Genomic DNA, 14,091 nt, shown 5'->3' with positions numbered 1-14,091 from the left:
AGGGTTCTGGAGGCATTGGGCGGTGTGATCAGTGAGGAGGGATCTGGTTAGGTATCAGGAGGTGTGATCAGAGGGGAGGAATCTGGGGGTGTGATCAGAGAGGAGAGATCTGGAGGGTGTGATCACAGTAGAGGGAGCTGGTGGGGTACCTGGAGGTGTGATCAGAGTGGAGGGATGGGAGGGATCTGAGGTTGTGACTGACCAGAGTGGAGAAATCTGGTGGGGGATCTGGGGGTATGATCAGAGTAGAGGGAATCTAGAGGTGTGATCACAGTGGAGGAATCTGGGGGGGGGGGGGGTCTGGTAGTGGGATCAGGATGGGGGTATCTAAAAGCCCACAGGTTTGAGGGCGCAGATTACTTGCCCTGCCTTGGGTGCTGACAACCCACGGTACTCCACTGGTCACATACATACATACTTTTTTCCACCCTGGACCCATCAAACTATGTACATTATAATATAGCCATACCTGGAATTCACCTTTAACGCACTTTGAAAAAAAAAAATTGTCCTTCTTCTGTCCCTTATCTTCAAAGATAAGATGCCAAAAGAGTCCTATGTATAAATCTGCTCCAAAGAAACAGCTATAAAAGTAAAGCATAATATTTATTATAAAAATTGTCAATAAAAAATAATTATTAATAAAACTTATAAAATAAAATACATGAGAAATAATTAAAATTTCTAATGAAAAATAATTATTAGTAAGAAATAATAGCATTTAATAAATAAAAAAGAAATAAAAATACAATTTAAAAAAGTAATGATTAAATACTGTAGTTATTAATAAAAATAATGACAATTATTAATTTTAAAATAATAAAATATAATACATTAAAAAATAATAAATACATATTAAAAATAATAATGAAAAAATAAAATAATGAATACAATATAATTATTAAAAAGAAATGATTCAAATTCCTTTTATCCATGTTGTCTTGTTTGACAGGCTGAATGTTTTGCTATTTACTATAATTTCAGTACTTCATGTACAACTGCGATTGACTTGCAATTCATTGCTAATATAGTTTGATCTTCATATCTGATCGTAGTTTCACACTGTATTCCTTAAAATTTTTCAATAAATATTTATTGAAAGAGAAAAAGAGATGATTATGAGTAAGCCCCAGTGGGTTGGTGTCAGAGGGCATGGACCGAGGAGTGGCATTGTCACATGTATACATCCATACTAGGTTCGACTCTGGTGAGCGGCGGTTTCAAGCTAAAATATTAAAAAGAAATATTACAGTTAAATAAAAAAAAATAATAAATGCAAAAAAAATGGTTAAAAAGTAATAATAATCAATATTAAAATAATAAAATAAATGGCCTAAAACATAATCAATCAATAATAATAAAAAAAATGAATTAAAATAAAATAATGAATACAATATAATTATTAAAAAAAAAAGATTAAATTTCCTTTTATCCATGTTGTGTTGTTTGACAGGCTAAATGTTTTGCTATTTACTATAATTTCTGTACTTCATGTACAACTGCTATTGACTTGCAAGTCATTGCTAATACAGTTTGATCTTTATATCTGATCATAGTTTCACACTGTATTCCTTACAATTTTTCAATAAATATTTATTGAAAGAGAAAAAGTGATGATTATGAGAAAGCTCCAGTGGGTTGGTGTCAGCGGGCATGGACCGAGGAGTGGCATTGTCACATGTATACATCCATACTAGGATCGGCTCTGGTGAGCGGCGGTTTCAAACTAAAATATTAAAAATAAATATTACAGTTAAATAAGTAAAAATAATGAATGCAAAAAAAAAAAAATGTTTAAAAAGTAATAGTAATCAATATTAAAATAATAAAATAAATGACCTAAAACATAATCAATCAATAATAAAAAAATGAATTAAAAAATGTAATATATAATAAAATATAATTATTACAAAGAAATAAAATATAATTATTACAAAGAAGTAAAATATAATTATTACAAAGAAAAAAAAAAACAACATTTAATAAATAAAAATAGTACATAAAAAAACATTATTAAAAAGTAATAGTATAAAAAAATGAATAATATAAAAATCATAGTAAAAAAATATATACTAAGTATGTTGTGTGAATAAAAAACATAAAGCAAGGGATTCTCAAATATGACCGCTAAAGAGGAACTATTCTTTAAATTCCAGAGGCTTGATGTTACCTAACCGTTTTTCATTCCACATTTTATAATAATGTCAGATTTGTACATTAAGGCATATATCAATTTATCAATTCACAGATCAACACATTCCGTCCCATTAGGGCCCTCACCAATAAAAAGCTGATCACATGAAAAAAAGATCCATTCCGCTGCCTTTCATGTGTGTCTGTCACCTGTGATATAGAGACGAAGGGTCTGCCCATTGACGCAGATGGAACATTTTGTTATACAGACCCTCTGGGACGGCTCCCCGGTGACCCCGCAGAGCAGAGGAGCGGACGGCTGATGGAGATAATATTGATCGAAGCCGGTGATCAATGCCGTGGTAAGAGATGACCAGTGATGTGTAAAATGTCAAATACAGCATAGAAATATAAGATGGAAATTCTATCAGCTCATAGAGAGTCTTATCTGTTTCTCCAGGAAGGCTTTTATGTTCGGCGGGTAGACTTCTGACTTACCGCGTCTACTCTACTCTGCCCGGATATGACCAATTACTCAATAAAGAGAGACTATGGTGCATTTTCGAGGAGTCCATGTTTAAAGTTGACCAATTATCTGATACTGACAAATATTGCAAGACATAGTCCTGCTATGGTGGATTTTAATGGCACTAAACATGAGACAGATTTATATAAAAAAATGTATTTAATTTAACATATATAAAATCACAAGACACGCCCAAATGGGGCAACTAGTTAAAATACATATCAAACTTAAGTGATTTTAGGAGAATATCACTGTGTACACCCGTACATGTGTGACAATAGATGCAAATATATTCTTGGTTGCTGGTCGACGCGTTTCGCTGTATGCTTCTTCAGGACCAACAATAAAGGTGTCATGGTCTAGTAATCTTAACCTCCTCACATCCGCGCTACAGCCTATATACGGCTGCAGCGCGGACTCGAATTTTCGGGAGGCCGTTTTTAAACGGCCTCCAGTGACACGCCCCCCCCGCGCGCTCCTGCGAGCGCGCAGCGGGGAGAATCTGTGTCGGCCGTGTCCAAGGGACACGGCCGATCACAGATCGTGGTGAATGGCCAATCACAGCGGCCATTCACCACGTGATCAAGCCGTCCAATGAGAGATGATCTCATATGTAAACATATGAGATCATCTCTCATCGCCGGCGCTCCTTCCTCACACAGACACTGCAGTGTGAGGAAGGAGGGGGAGCCGACAGCCGCTGGGGACACAGAGACATGTAATCAGGGCACTGATCACCAGTGCCCTGATTACTGAAGGTAAAAAAAAAAAACACACACATTGCCCTCCCATCAGTGCCCACAGTGCCCGCCATCAGTGCCCCCATCAATGCCCACAATCAGTGCCCATAGTGCTGCCAGTCAGTGCCCATCAGTGCCTGCTCATCTAGGCACTAATGAGCACTGACTGGTAGCACTATGGGCACTGAGTGTGGGCACTGATGGTGCTGCCCATCAGTGCTCATCAGTGCCACCCGTCAGTGTCCATCAGTGCCGCCTATCAGTGCCCATCAGTGCCACCCGTCAGTGCCACCTCTCAGTGCCCAGCAGTGCCACCTCTCAGTACCCAGCAGTGCCACCTCTCAGTGCCCAGCAGTGCCGCCTATCAGTGCCGCCTATCAGTGCCGCCTATCAGTGCCGCCTATCAGTGCTCATCAGTGCGGCATATTAGTACCTCCTCATCAGTGCCCATAAGTGCCACCTCATCAGTGCCCATAAGTGCAGCCTATCAGTGCCCATCAGTGCCGCCTCATCAGCGCACATCAGTGAGGGAGAAAAATTTATTTTCAAAATTTACTCGCAGAAAATAAGAAAAACTTTTTTTTTTTTTTCAAAATTTTCTGTCTTTTTTCTTTTTTTTTGTAAAAAATAAAAAACCCAGAGATGATTAAATACCACCAAAAGAAAGCTCTATTTGTGTGAAAAAAATGATAAAAATTTCATATGGGTACAGTGTAGCATGACCGCGCAATTGTCATTCAAAGTGTGAGAGCGCTGAAAGTTGAAAATTGGCCTAGATGGGAAGGGGGTTTAAGTGCACAGAAGGCAAGTGGTTAAACAGATACATTGTCAATTTCATATTATTAAATCAGCTGTTACAACAATTTCTATATATCATATCCATAATCAGCACTTACATGCACAAATATGTCAGGGGTAAATATGTCAGGGGTACAAATTGTTGTATACACCTGGGCCGGGAACAGAGGGACCAGTTACCAACTTTCATCTCCTGCTAGAGTCACTGAAACTTGCTTGGATGTTGCCTTGAAAGAATATATATATATATATATTGACCAAATGAATATCTAAGTCATCTAATTACATATGTATATTAACCACTTGCTGACCGCCTCACACAGATTTACTGCGGCAGGGTGGCTCGGCTGCGCATTATCATGTAGATCTACGTGATTATGTGCGTGAGGCCTCAGCGCCGCGCACGCGTCGCCGGAGCCTCACTCACGCTGTGATTAGACACAGCAGGAGGCAGACCGCGGGAGGAGCGGGGACGATCGCCGCCGGCCTCCCGCGATCTTCACAGAAACTGACAGAAGAGCTGCCTGCCTATGTAAACAAAGCAGGCGGCTCTCCTGTCACCCAGGCACAGTGAGATCGTAAGTCTCAGCTAAACTGAAACCCCAATCTCTGTGTGTCTGTTACAGAGCCCCCCCCCCCCCCACAGTCAGTAAGCACAAATAGGCATACATTTAACCCCTTTGATCACCCCCAGTATTAACCCCTTCCCTACCTGACATTATTACAGTATCTGTGCATATTTTTAGCACTGATTACTGTAGTAATGTCACCGGTACCCCCAAAAGTGTCAAAAATGTCAGTTAGGGGGTCTGATCTGTCTCCTGCAATGTCGCAGTCCCACTAAAAATCGCTGATTGCCACCATTACTAATAGAAACAAAAAATAAAGATAAAAAGTCCAAAAATCTATCCCGTAGTTTGTATACTATATATACTTTTGAATGAAATATTTGATTTTTTAATTTTTTTCGGGAATGTTTTATAGCAGAAAGTAAAAAATATTGTTTTTTTTTATTTATTTATTTATTTTTTTTTAATTGTCGCTCTTTTTTTGTTTATAGTGCAAAATCTAAAAATCACACAGGCAAAAGAAAGCTCTATTTGTGGGGCAAAAAGGAAATCAATTGTATTTGGGTACAGTGTCGCACGACCGCGCAATTGCTAGTTTAATAACGCAAAATCGCAAAAAATGGCCTGGTCATTAAGGGGGTAAACCTTCCGGAGCTGAATGGGTAATGTGCCATAATATCTATATTTTTACCTGATATTTTCTTGCAAGTTTAAAGGAGTTAGGGCATTTCCAGCTGTATGCCTGTTCTTTCTATTACTTAGGTTTAGGAGGACTTAGTCAGGGGGACTAAGGGGGACTTAGTGCCATAGTATAATTCATATATATATATATATATATATATATATATGTGTGTGTATGTGTATGTATATATATATATATATAATGTTATGCTCTTATTAAAAGATCACATTTTGATGGAATGAATGTACCTACCTTAGAATACACCTTATTGTATATCCCATCCAATACATCTAATAAGACTATATAGGTGAATCCCTCATGAAATTGTTAGGTTGTCCAAGAGGTTACATGCATATGTCCCTCTGATCAAAGAGAACATGTGCAAAGGTTAAACATGGCTGCGAATGCATCCCAATTCCCAGTGTTCTGATCTAAAGTTTTTAGCTTGCTTACCGGAAAGGGTCCCCCTGCATGTGAGATGTCCCCGCTAGAATAAGGTGACCAGATTTTTAAAATGTATATATACATATTTTATTTCATATATATATATATATATATATATATATATATATATTTTTTTTTTTTTGATTGGCAAATGGCACAAGACTGCATAATACACAGAGCGCCGGGCACAGGACTACATAATACACAGAGCGCTGGGCGCAGGACCGCACAATACACAGAGCGCTGGGCACAGGATTACATAATATACAGAGCGCTGGGCGCAGGACCGCACAATACACAGAGCGCTGGGCACAGGATTACATAATATACAGAGCGCTGGGCACAGGACTGCATAATACACAGAACACTGGGCACAGGACTACATAATACACAGAGCGCTGGGCACAGGACTACATAATATACAGAGCGCTGGGCACAGGACTACATAATATACAGAGCACTGGGCACAGGACTACATAATATACAGAGCGCTGGGCACAGGACAACATAATATACAGAGCGCTGGGCACAGGACTACATAATACACAGAGCGCTGGGCACATGACTACATAATATACAGAGCGCTGGGCACAGGACTACATAATATACAGAGCGCTGGGCACAGGACTACATAATACACAGAGCGCTGGGCACAGGACCACATAATATACAGAGCGCTGGGCACAGGACTACATAATACACAGAGCCAGGGCCGCTGATAGGGGGGGACCACCAGCCCTCTTGTAGGGGGCCCAAGCACACGGGGGCCCACACAGGTAGGGGGATTAGTGATGGACAACAAATACAGAAATCTTCCTCCAGCACCTGAATCTGATCTGTCCCTCTCCCTGCTATCAGCTTTCTGCTGAGAAAGAGACAGTTGTCCCTCACTAATCCCCCTTCCTGTGTGGCCCCCCTCCCAGCTCTGGCTATAATGTTATCTCTGCTCATGAGTTTATTTGTAACTTTGTAACCGATCGTCGGCCGACCGATCAGCCGTCTTTTTGTCCAGGGATGTCCTGTCCGCTGAAAAGTGCAGAAGACTGCACATGAATTTTGTCGGCCAACAACAGCCGACTGCAGAAGTGATGTCATGTGATGGTTAACTTTCTGTGTGTTTTTTCTTCTCTGAGCATGCCCAGTCTTGCAAATCTGCTGTTTGTCAGCCGAATTCTGTACTGACTGAGGAACAATCGGCCGTTCTGGTGTTGGCCAACAAAAATTTTAATGCCTGCACAACAGATTCTGTTCGGCCGAAAATGCGCTGTCGGAAGCATCATACTAACAAGCCTACAATTGGCCGATCGGTCGTCGGCCGAATATTTACGGCCGACAATTGGTACGTGTGTACGGGGCTTAACCCCTGCTCCCCCACTGCCCTCACCTGTGTACCATCATCGTCCAGCAGGGGGCGTCAGCAACCAGCCAGCCAGCATGGGATGCCCTGTCTACATGAATCCGTCTCTGGATCCGGGGACACAACCAGGGACAGACTTGGTTCGGGGACAGTGTCCTCAGTCCGGGGACTGTCCTGGGAAACCATGGATGTCTAGTCACCCTACGCAAGAAAAGGACGATTATCAGATACATTTTTCTTTTTTAATCTTTGGTGCATGCTTGGTTATTATTATTATTATTACCCAAGATTTATATAGTGCCAACAGTTTGCACAGCACTTTACAATATAAAGGGAGACAATACAGCAACAACACAATTCAATACAAAAGGGTTAGGAGAGCCCTGGTCCTGCGAGATTACAATCTAATAGGGAGGGACTGGTGAACCCTCCCAAAAGGTAATAACTGTCAGGGATAATCTGATGAGGGAAATAGAAGATTCAGTTGTTAGCTGAAGGCAGGATAAGCCTCCCTCAAGTGATGAGTTTTCAGGGATCACCTTCAAATGGACAAAGAAGGAGATAGCCGGGCAGATTGGGGTAGTGAGTTCCGGAGGATAGGAGAGGCTCTGGAGAAGTCCTGGAGATGAGCATTAGAGGAGGAGACAAGGAAGCAGGAGGTCTTAGGAGGAGCGGAGAGGATGGGTTGGGTGATATTTGGAGATAAGATAGGTGATGTATCTCAGGGCAGAGTTGTAAATGGCTTTGTATGTTATTGTTAGTGTCTTGAATTTTATTTGTTGGGGCGATGGGAAGCCAGTGGAGGGATTGGCAGAGAGTGGTGGCAGACACTGAAACCATTGGTAAGATGGATGAGTCTGGCAGTGGCATTCATGATGGACGGAAGGGGGGATAGTCTATGGAGAGGTAGGCCAATGAGGAGGGAGTTACAATAGTCAAGGGACTGAATGAGTCGCTTAGTGGTTTCAACGGTTAAAAATATGTATTAGTGTAACTCTTCCAGGGGTTTATTACCTTTAAAACCGAATTCCGGGTAAAAAAAAAAAATTATCAATGGCCACAAATGATATAATCCATTTTATGTGCACGAAATGCCTTTGCAAACCCAGATATCTCCTTGTAAAATAGCGGTGACATCATCACCGTGGGAGGGGCCACTACAGAATGCCGCACATATGTATGTAGCATCCTCTTAGGTAGGTGCTTTTAGTTTTTGGCTCTGTCTTCCTATCAGAGGAGCAGCAGGCAAATCTATATTGCTTTCTGCCTACCAGAGAGCAGGATCTGTGAGTTAGGTCTGCTCAGTGTGTTCAGTATGCAATTCATTGGGTCTAGAGAGTGTTTCACACTGGTCCAATAGGGAGGCATGTTGGCCAGTGGGAAGAATCCTGACCAATGAGTACACAGGCTTTGATACAGTCCTGGTTAATGGTAGAGACCAGCTGTCTCGGTGCATTCTGGGATACTGTATAAAAGCCAGGAGCACATGTGCTGCGAGGTTTTTGGCTGGTGCGCAGAGTCCCGGAGGGAGGGTGGCGGCTGCCACCTCCTCTGTAGCAGTGGCATGCGGTCACAGACAGTCGGCCTGGGGACCAGAGGAAAGGAACTGAACCCAGAGGTCCAGGAGAACTGACTGGAGGGGTAGAGAGACATTGTAGACCCTCGAAAAACAGTATTGTGATTATAGGGGATCGTGTCTAGGGGCCTGACCTGAGGGGGGCCACCCCAGTGTAGGACAGTCAGAGGATGAGTGTCAGTCTGTGGAGTGAAAGAGGGTACTAGGCAGGTATCCTGAAGATAATTTACCTAAGTCGTCTAAACAGAGACTTGACCTAAATTCATCTAGTGGCAAGGTGACTCTGCAGCCTGGCTGCATCTCGAGATAGGATTCCTCATCTATTGTGCATAGTTAATCTGGAGTATCCCACTCATCCCTTCTCCCATCCCTATTTAAAATAAAACACCAAAAACAACTATAAACCCCTGGACTGATCATTGACTGAGCCAAAGAAGTAAAGTGTTAATCTGTGAATGCCAATGTTGCTAACGGTAACCCAGGGGGACCCGAGAGTGCATTATCCAGCAGCCCTCAAGGGGGCAGTGTTACATGTACATAAATGTACACATCAGGGGTGCCTATGTATGAAAACAGCGATTTTGCCGCAATTTTTTTTGCTACGATTTTGATGCGATTTGAAGCAATTGAAAGAAAAAAAGGAGGCGCAAACACCTAGCGCATTACCCGTGACCACCTTAACCACTTTAGCCCCGGAAGATTTGGCTGCTCAAAGACCAGGCCCTATTTTGCGATTCGGCACTGTGTGATTTTAATGGACAATTGCGCGGTCGTGCGACGCTGTACCTAAACGAAATTGACGTCCTTTTTTTCTCACAAACAGGGTTTTCTTTAGGTGGTATTTGATCACCTGTGCGATTTTTTATTTTTTGCGCTATAAACAAAAAAAGAGCGACAATTTTGAAAAAATAACAATATTTTTCAAATTTTTTTATATCAAATTCTCAAAAAAAATGTAAAAATCTAAATTTTTTAACATTTTAGGCCAATTTGTTTTCTGCTACATATTTTTGGTAAAAAAAATAGCAATAAGCGTATTTTGATTGGTTTGCGCAAAAGTTATTGCGTTTACTAACTACGGGAAATATTTATGTCATTTTTATTGTTTTTTATTTTAAACTAGTAATGGCGGCGATCTGCGATTTTTTTTTTTTTTTTGCGGGACTGCAAAATTGCGGCGGACAGATCGGACCCCTAACTGACATTTTTGACACTTTTGGGGGTGCCAGTGACATTACTACAGTAATCAGTGCTATAAATATGCACTGTTACTGTAAAAATGACACTGGCAGGGAAGGGGTTAACTTAACTGGTGATCAAGGGGTTAAGTGTGTCCCTAGGGGCGTGATTCTAACTGTCAGGGGGCGTGGCTTGTGATGTAATCACAGAGACATACGATCCTACATAGCAGGATCGCATAGCCTCTGTGATTACTTTAGTGAGAATGACAGACGGCTGTGTTTACATCAGCCGTCTGTCCTTCTCTTACTGCAGCGGGAGATCGCGAGTGGCCGGCGGCTATCAGAGCCACCGGTCACACGCGCTGACTCTCCAGCTGAGGAGCGGGGGCGCGCCTCCAGCGGCGCATGATTGCCCCCTAGCTCCTCCCAGGCTAGCGCCCTACATGTACGGCACTTTGGCCGGGAGCGCCAGACTGTCACCGTACAACTACGGCGGGCGGTCGGCAAGCAGTTGAACATGTTTTAATAAAATGCCAAAAACATATGAAGAGTAAAATCGCATTACAAGAATCCACCAAATGTGGAATGGAACATTTAACAAAAATAGGAGCGCTAACGCGTTTCCGGAGTCAAGCCCCCTTCATCAGAGGATTTGAAGCAATGCCTATGTCTATGAACCTTAAATAACGCATTAAAATCAGCCCAAAGTAGTGCAGGGACTACTGTGAAGTCGTTGCGACATGAATGGTACTCATTGGAAATCACGGGGTACGACTTGCCATGCGACTTTGCAGTCCCAAATCGCAGGACAGGTCGCACAAATGTGAAAAGGGCCTAAATCTGTACTCACCGTGAACATTACCCAGACACTGAGAAAAAAAAATATATGTTTTCGCTACATTGAAAAGGAAATAAATGCACTCCTCTAATCGCTGAGTGTTATTATTTGCTATTATTAATTATTTTTTTTATTGATTTATTTTTTTATGGACTTGGTAGGGAAAATAAGGGAAGAGGTTCAAGAAAACGACGCGAGGTTTGGCACTCGGGCTCAGCAGGCTTTCATTAGTGAAGGAAGATGAATGAATAATGAAGGTGTATTCTGCAGACTCCTTGCTCCCCGCAGAGCCCCCATACCGGCCTGTTATAAAACAAAGAAAACTCCCCTCCACCGCTAGGCTCAGCATTCCAGGAATGGGGGGTCTGTAGATGAATGTGGAGGTGGGGAGAGGAGAACGGGAAACGTATGGATGGTGTAGCTGTCATACTGTTCATTGTAGGCCTATTATCCAATTACCAGGGCGGGGGACAAGGGGTGGGCAGGAGGGTCAGCTGCCCCGGGCACAGCGGAGCAAGGGGGCAAAGAATGGACACAGGGCAGTAAACCCATTCTTAGGCATGCATTAACAGTGGGGGAGGGGGATGCAGTTCCGCATCCTTGCCCTGGGCGCTAGATGAACCTGTCCCTTTACTGTCAGTGATCCCCTACCTTCCTTCCAGTCTTGCACAGTTGTAGAGGCTCCTCTCCTGTGCTGAAACGGCTTCCTCTGTTCTCACTGCACACTGTGAGCTTCTCACAATGTGCATAAGAAGCTCCAGCAAGTCAGAGAGAGCCCCTCCTCATTTCTTGGCTGGAGGACGCTCAGCAACAGGTGTCAAACTGGTGGCCCCCCCAGCTGTTGCGGAACTACAAGTCCCATGAGGCATTGCAAGGCTGACAGTTACAAGCATGATTCCCACAGGCAGAGGCATGATGGGACTTGTAGTTCCGCAACAGCTGGAGAGCTGCCAGTTTGACACCCCCTAGCAGTGTTGGGACAAGGTCATCCAGCGCCCAGGGCAAAGATGCCAACTCCGCCCCCCCTTTCCCTTAGAGTTAGGGCCAGGGCACCCCCATCCCTGCAATAAACCATTGCGCCCAGGGCAGCCGTCCCTCCTGCCCACCCCTTGCCCCGTCCTTGCCCCCTAGACTTCCTCCCCAGCCTGACTGTCTCTGCCCCTTTCATTCATTGAAAGTCAGTTCTTTTAGTCCCGGTTCACATATATGCGATCTCAGACATTGCATCTGATTCGGAGCGCACTGCTCTGCAAATCACATGCCATATCTGTGCAATGTAAATTCAGCCATACAGATTGTGTGGCTGAATTCGCATCGCATTCGGACCAAAGTCGCACAGGACCCTTTTTTGGGTCCGCACCAGAATCGGATCGCAAGGGTGTTCACGCGGGCCTGCGATCCAGAACCATTGCAAGTCACGGGACGCCCGTGCGATTCCCGTGACATGAAATGGCACCCCGAACGTGGCGCAATTTTATGGAAACAAAATCGCGGGACACCTGTGGCCCAAAAATAGGATCTTTTTTTGGGCGACAGGCGACCCGTAATTCTGTTAGTGCGATTTTATCGCGATTCAATATGCCAGTATGTGAACGGAGCCTAATACGCACTGGCATATTGAATCGCGATAAAATGCGGACAGATCGGACCCTTGACTGACATTTTTGACACTTTTGGGGGGACCAGTGACATTACTACAGTAATCAGTGCTATACATATGCACTGTTACTGTAAAAATGACACTGGCAGGGATGGGGTTAACTTTATTGGAGAAGGAGGGGTTAAGTGTGTCCCTAGGGGCGCGCTTCTAACTGTTATGGGATGTGGCTTGTTGTGTAACTACAGAGATCAACGGTCCTACATAGCAGGACGTATGATCTCTGCACTTACATAGGGGAGAATGACAGGCGGCTGTGTTTACACTAGCCTAGCCTTTCTCCCTCTGTAAGGGACGATCGCGATTGACCGGCGGACATCGCGTCCACGGTCACACGCGCGGGGATGCCCGTGAACGAGTGGGGGCGGGAGCGCGCCTCCGGCGGCGCGTGCTCGCCCCCTATTGGCTCGAAGGCGAGTGACGTACCCATACGTCCCTTTGCCTGCACTGGGCTGACCGCCGCAGTATATGTACTTGCGGCGGTCGGCAAGCGGTTAAAATTATACATTTTCTCAGTTTAAACATTTGATATGTCATCTATGTTGTATTCTGAATAAAATATTGACATTTGAAACTCCCACATCATTGCATTCTATTTTTATTCACAATTTGTCCCAACTTTTTTGGAATCGGGCTTGTATATAAAAAACAAGGAGCATAGTTTATGGGTTATAAATACATATGTTTTTATGTGAACCTGTTATTTTAGACTTTTGTTAATAAATATTGAAGTTTTTGAATCCAATATTTTGGCTCATTTGACATACTCCCACTAAATCCATTGTCTTTCACTAATCCAGGGATGAGGTGCTAAAACCTAGTGGTGACCTATCCACAACAAACCATATTCCATCAGCAAATATAGTTACAGCTTCAGTTCTTTATTTTCTGAGAGAATCGCAATTCCCGAGCCATCCCTATACGCCGCCAACAGCGAACAGCGACAATTTATTCAGACAGCTTGCGCTCTTCCTCATTTATGATAATGTCATTTCTAGACAGCCATCTGCCTTAAAAACATCTACCCCCCCCCCCCCCTCGACCACTTAGCCGCTCGGCTCATTTACTAAGGATTTGCGATGAAGACGCAGGCTGCCAAAACTCGTAGCAACCAATCTGGTTTTAATTTATGTCTGGTGCTCTTTGTCTAAATAAAAATCTTTTTTTTCTTTTTTTTTTTTAAATTTAATTTTCTTTTTTTTTAAATTTAATTTTCTTTTTTTTTTTTCTTTTTTTAAATTAAATTTTTTTTTTTTTTTTTTTTTTTACAAAAGCCTAGCTTGCCTCCCTGTTCATTATCTACACTGAGCTGCTTGGAAGGCTGATAGTAAGAGGATCTTCCTGTCAATAAGACTTTCCCTTGTCTGGAAAGTAATCCAGCATCCCCCCCTCCCCTTCATCTACCACCACCACCACCTCCTCCCTCCCCAACCGCCTGCGTCAGTCCCCCCAGCAGCGTGACGTTGTCAGACTGGGAGGGAGCTGTCCACAGCACAGAGTGCTGAAACTGCAGCAGCAGCCTAAACTGCCAGCACCTTGCCCAGTCCATACCATACCCCCACCTTCTCCAACCAGCCCTTGCTGCAAAAC

This window comes from Pelophylax lessonae (genome assembly GCF_965119305.1).
Source record: "Pelophylax lessonae genome assembly, chromosome: 6".
In the NCBI taxonomy this organism is placed as follows: Eukaryota; Metazoa; Chordata; class Amphibia; order Anura; family Ranidae; genus Pelophylax; species Pelophylax lessonae.
Note: the sequence above shows the minus strand (reverse complement) of the source record.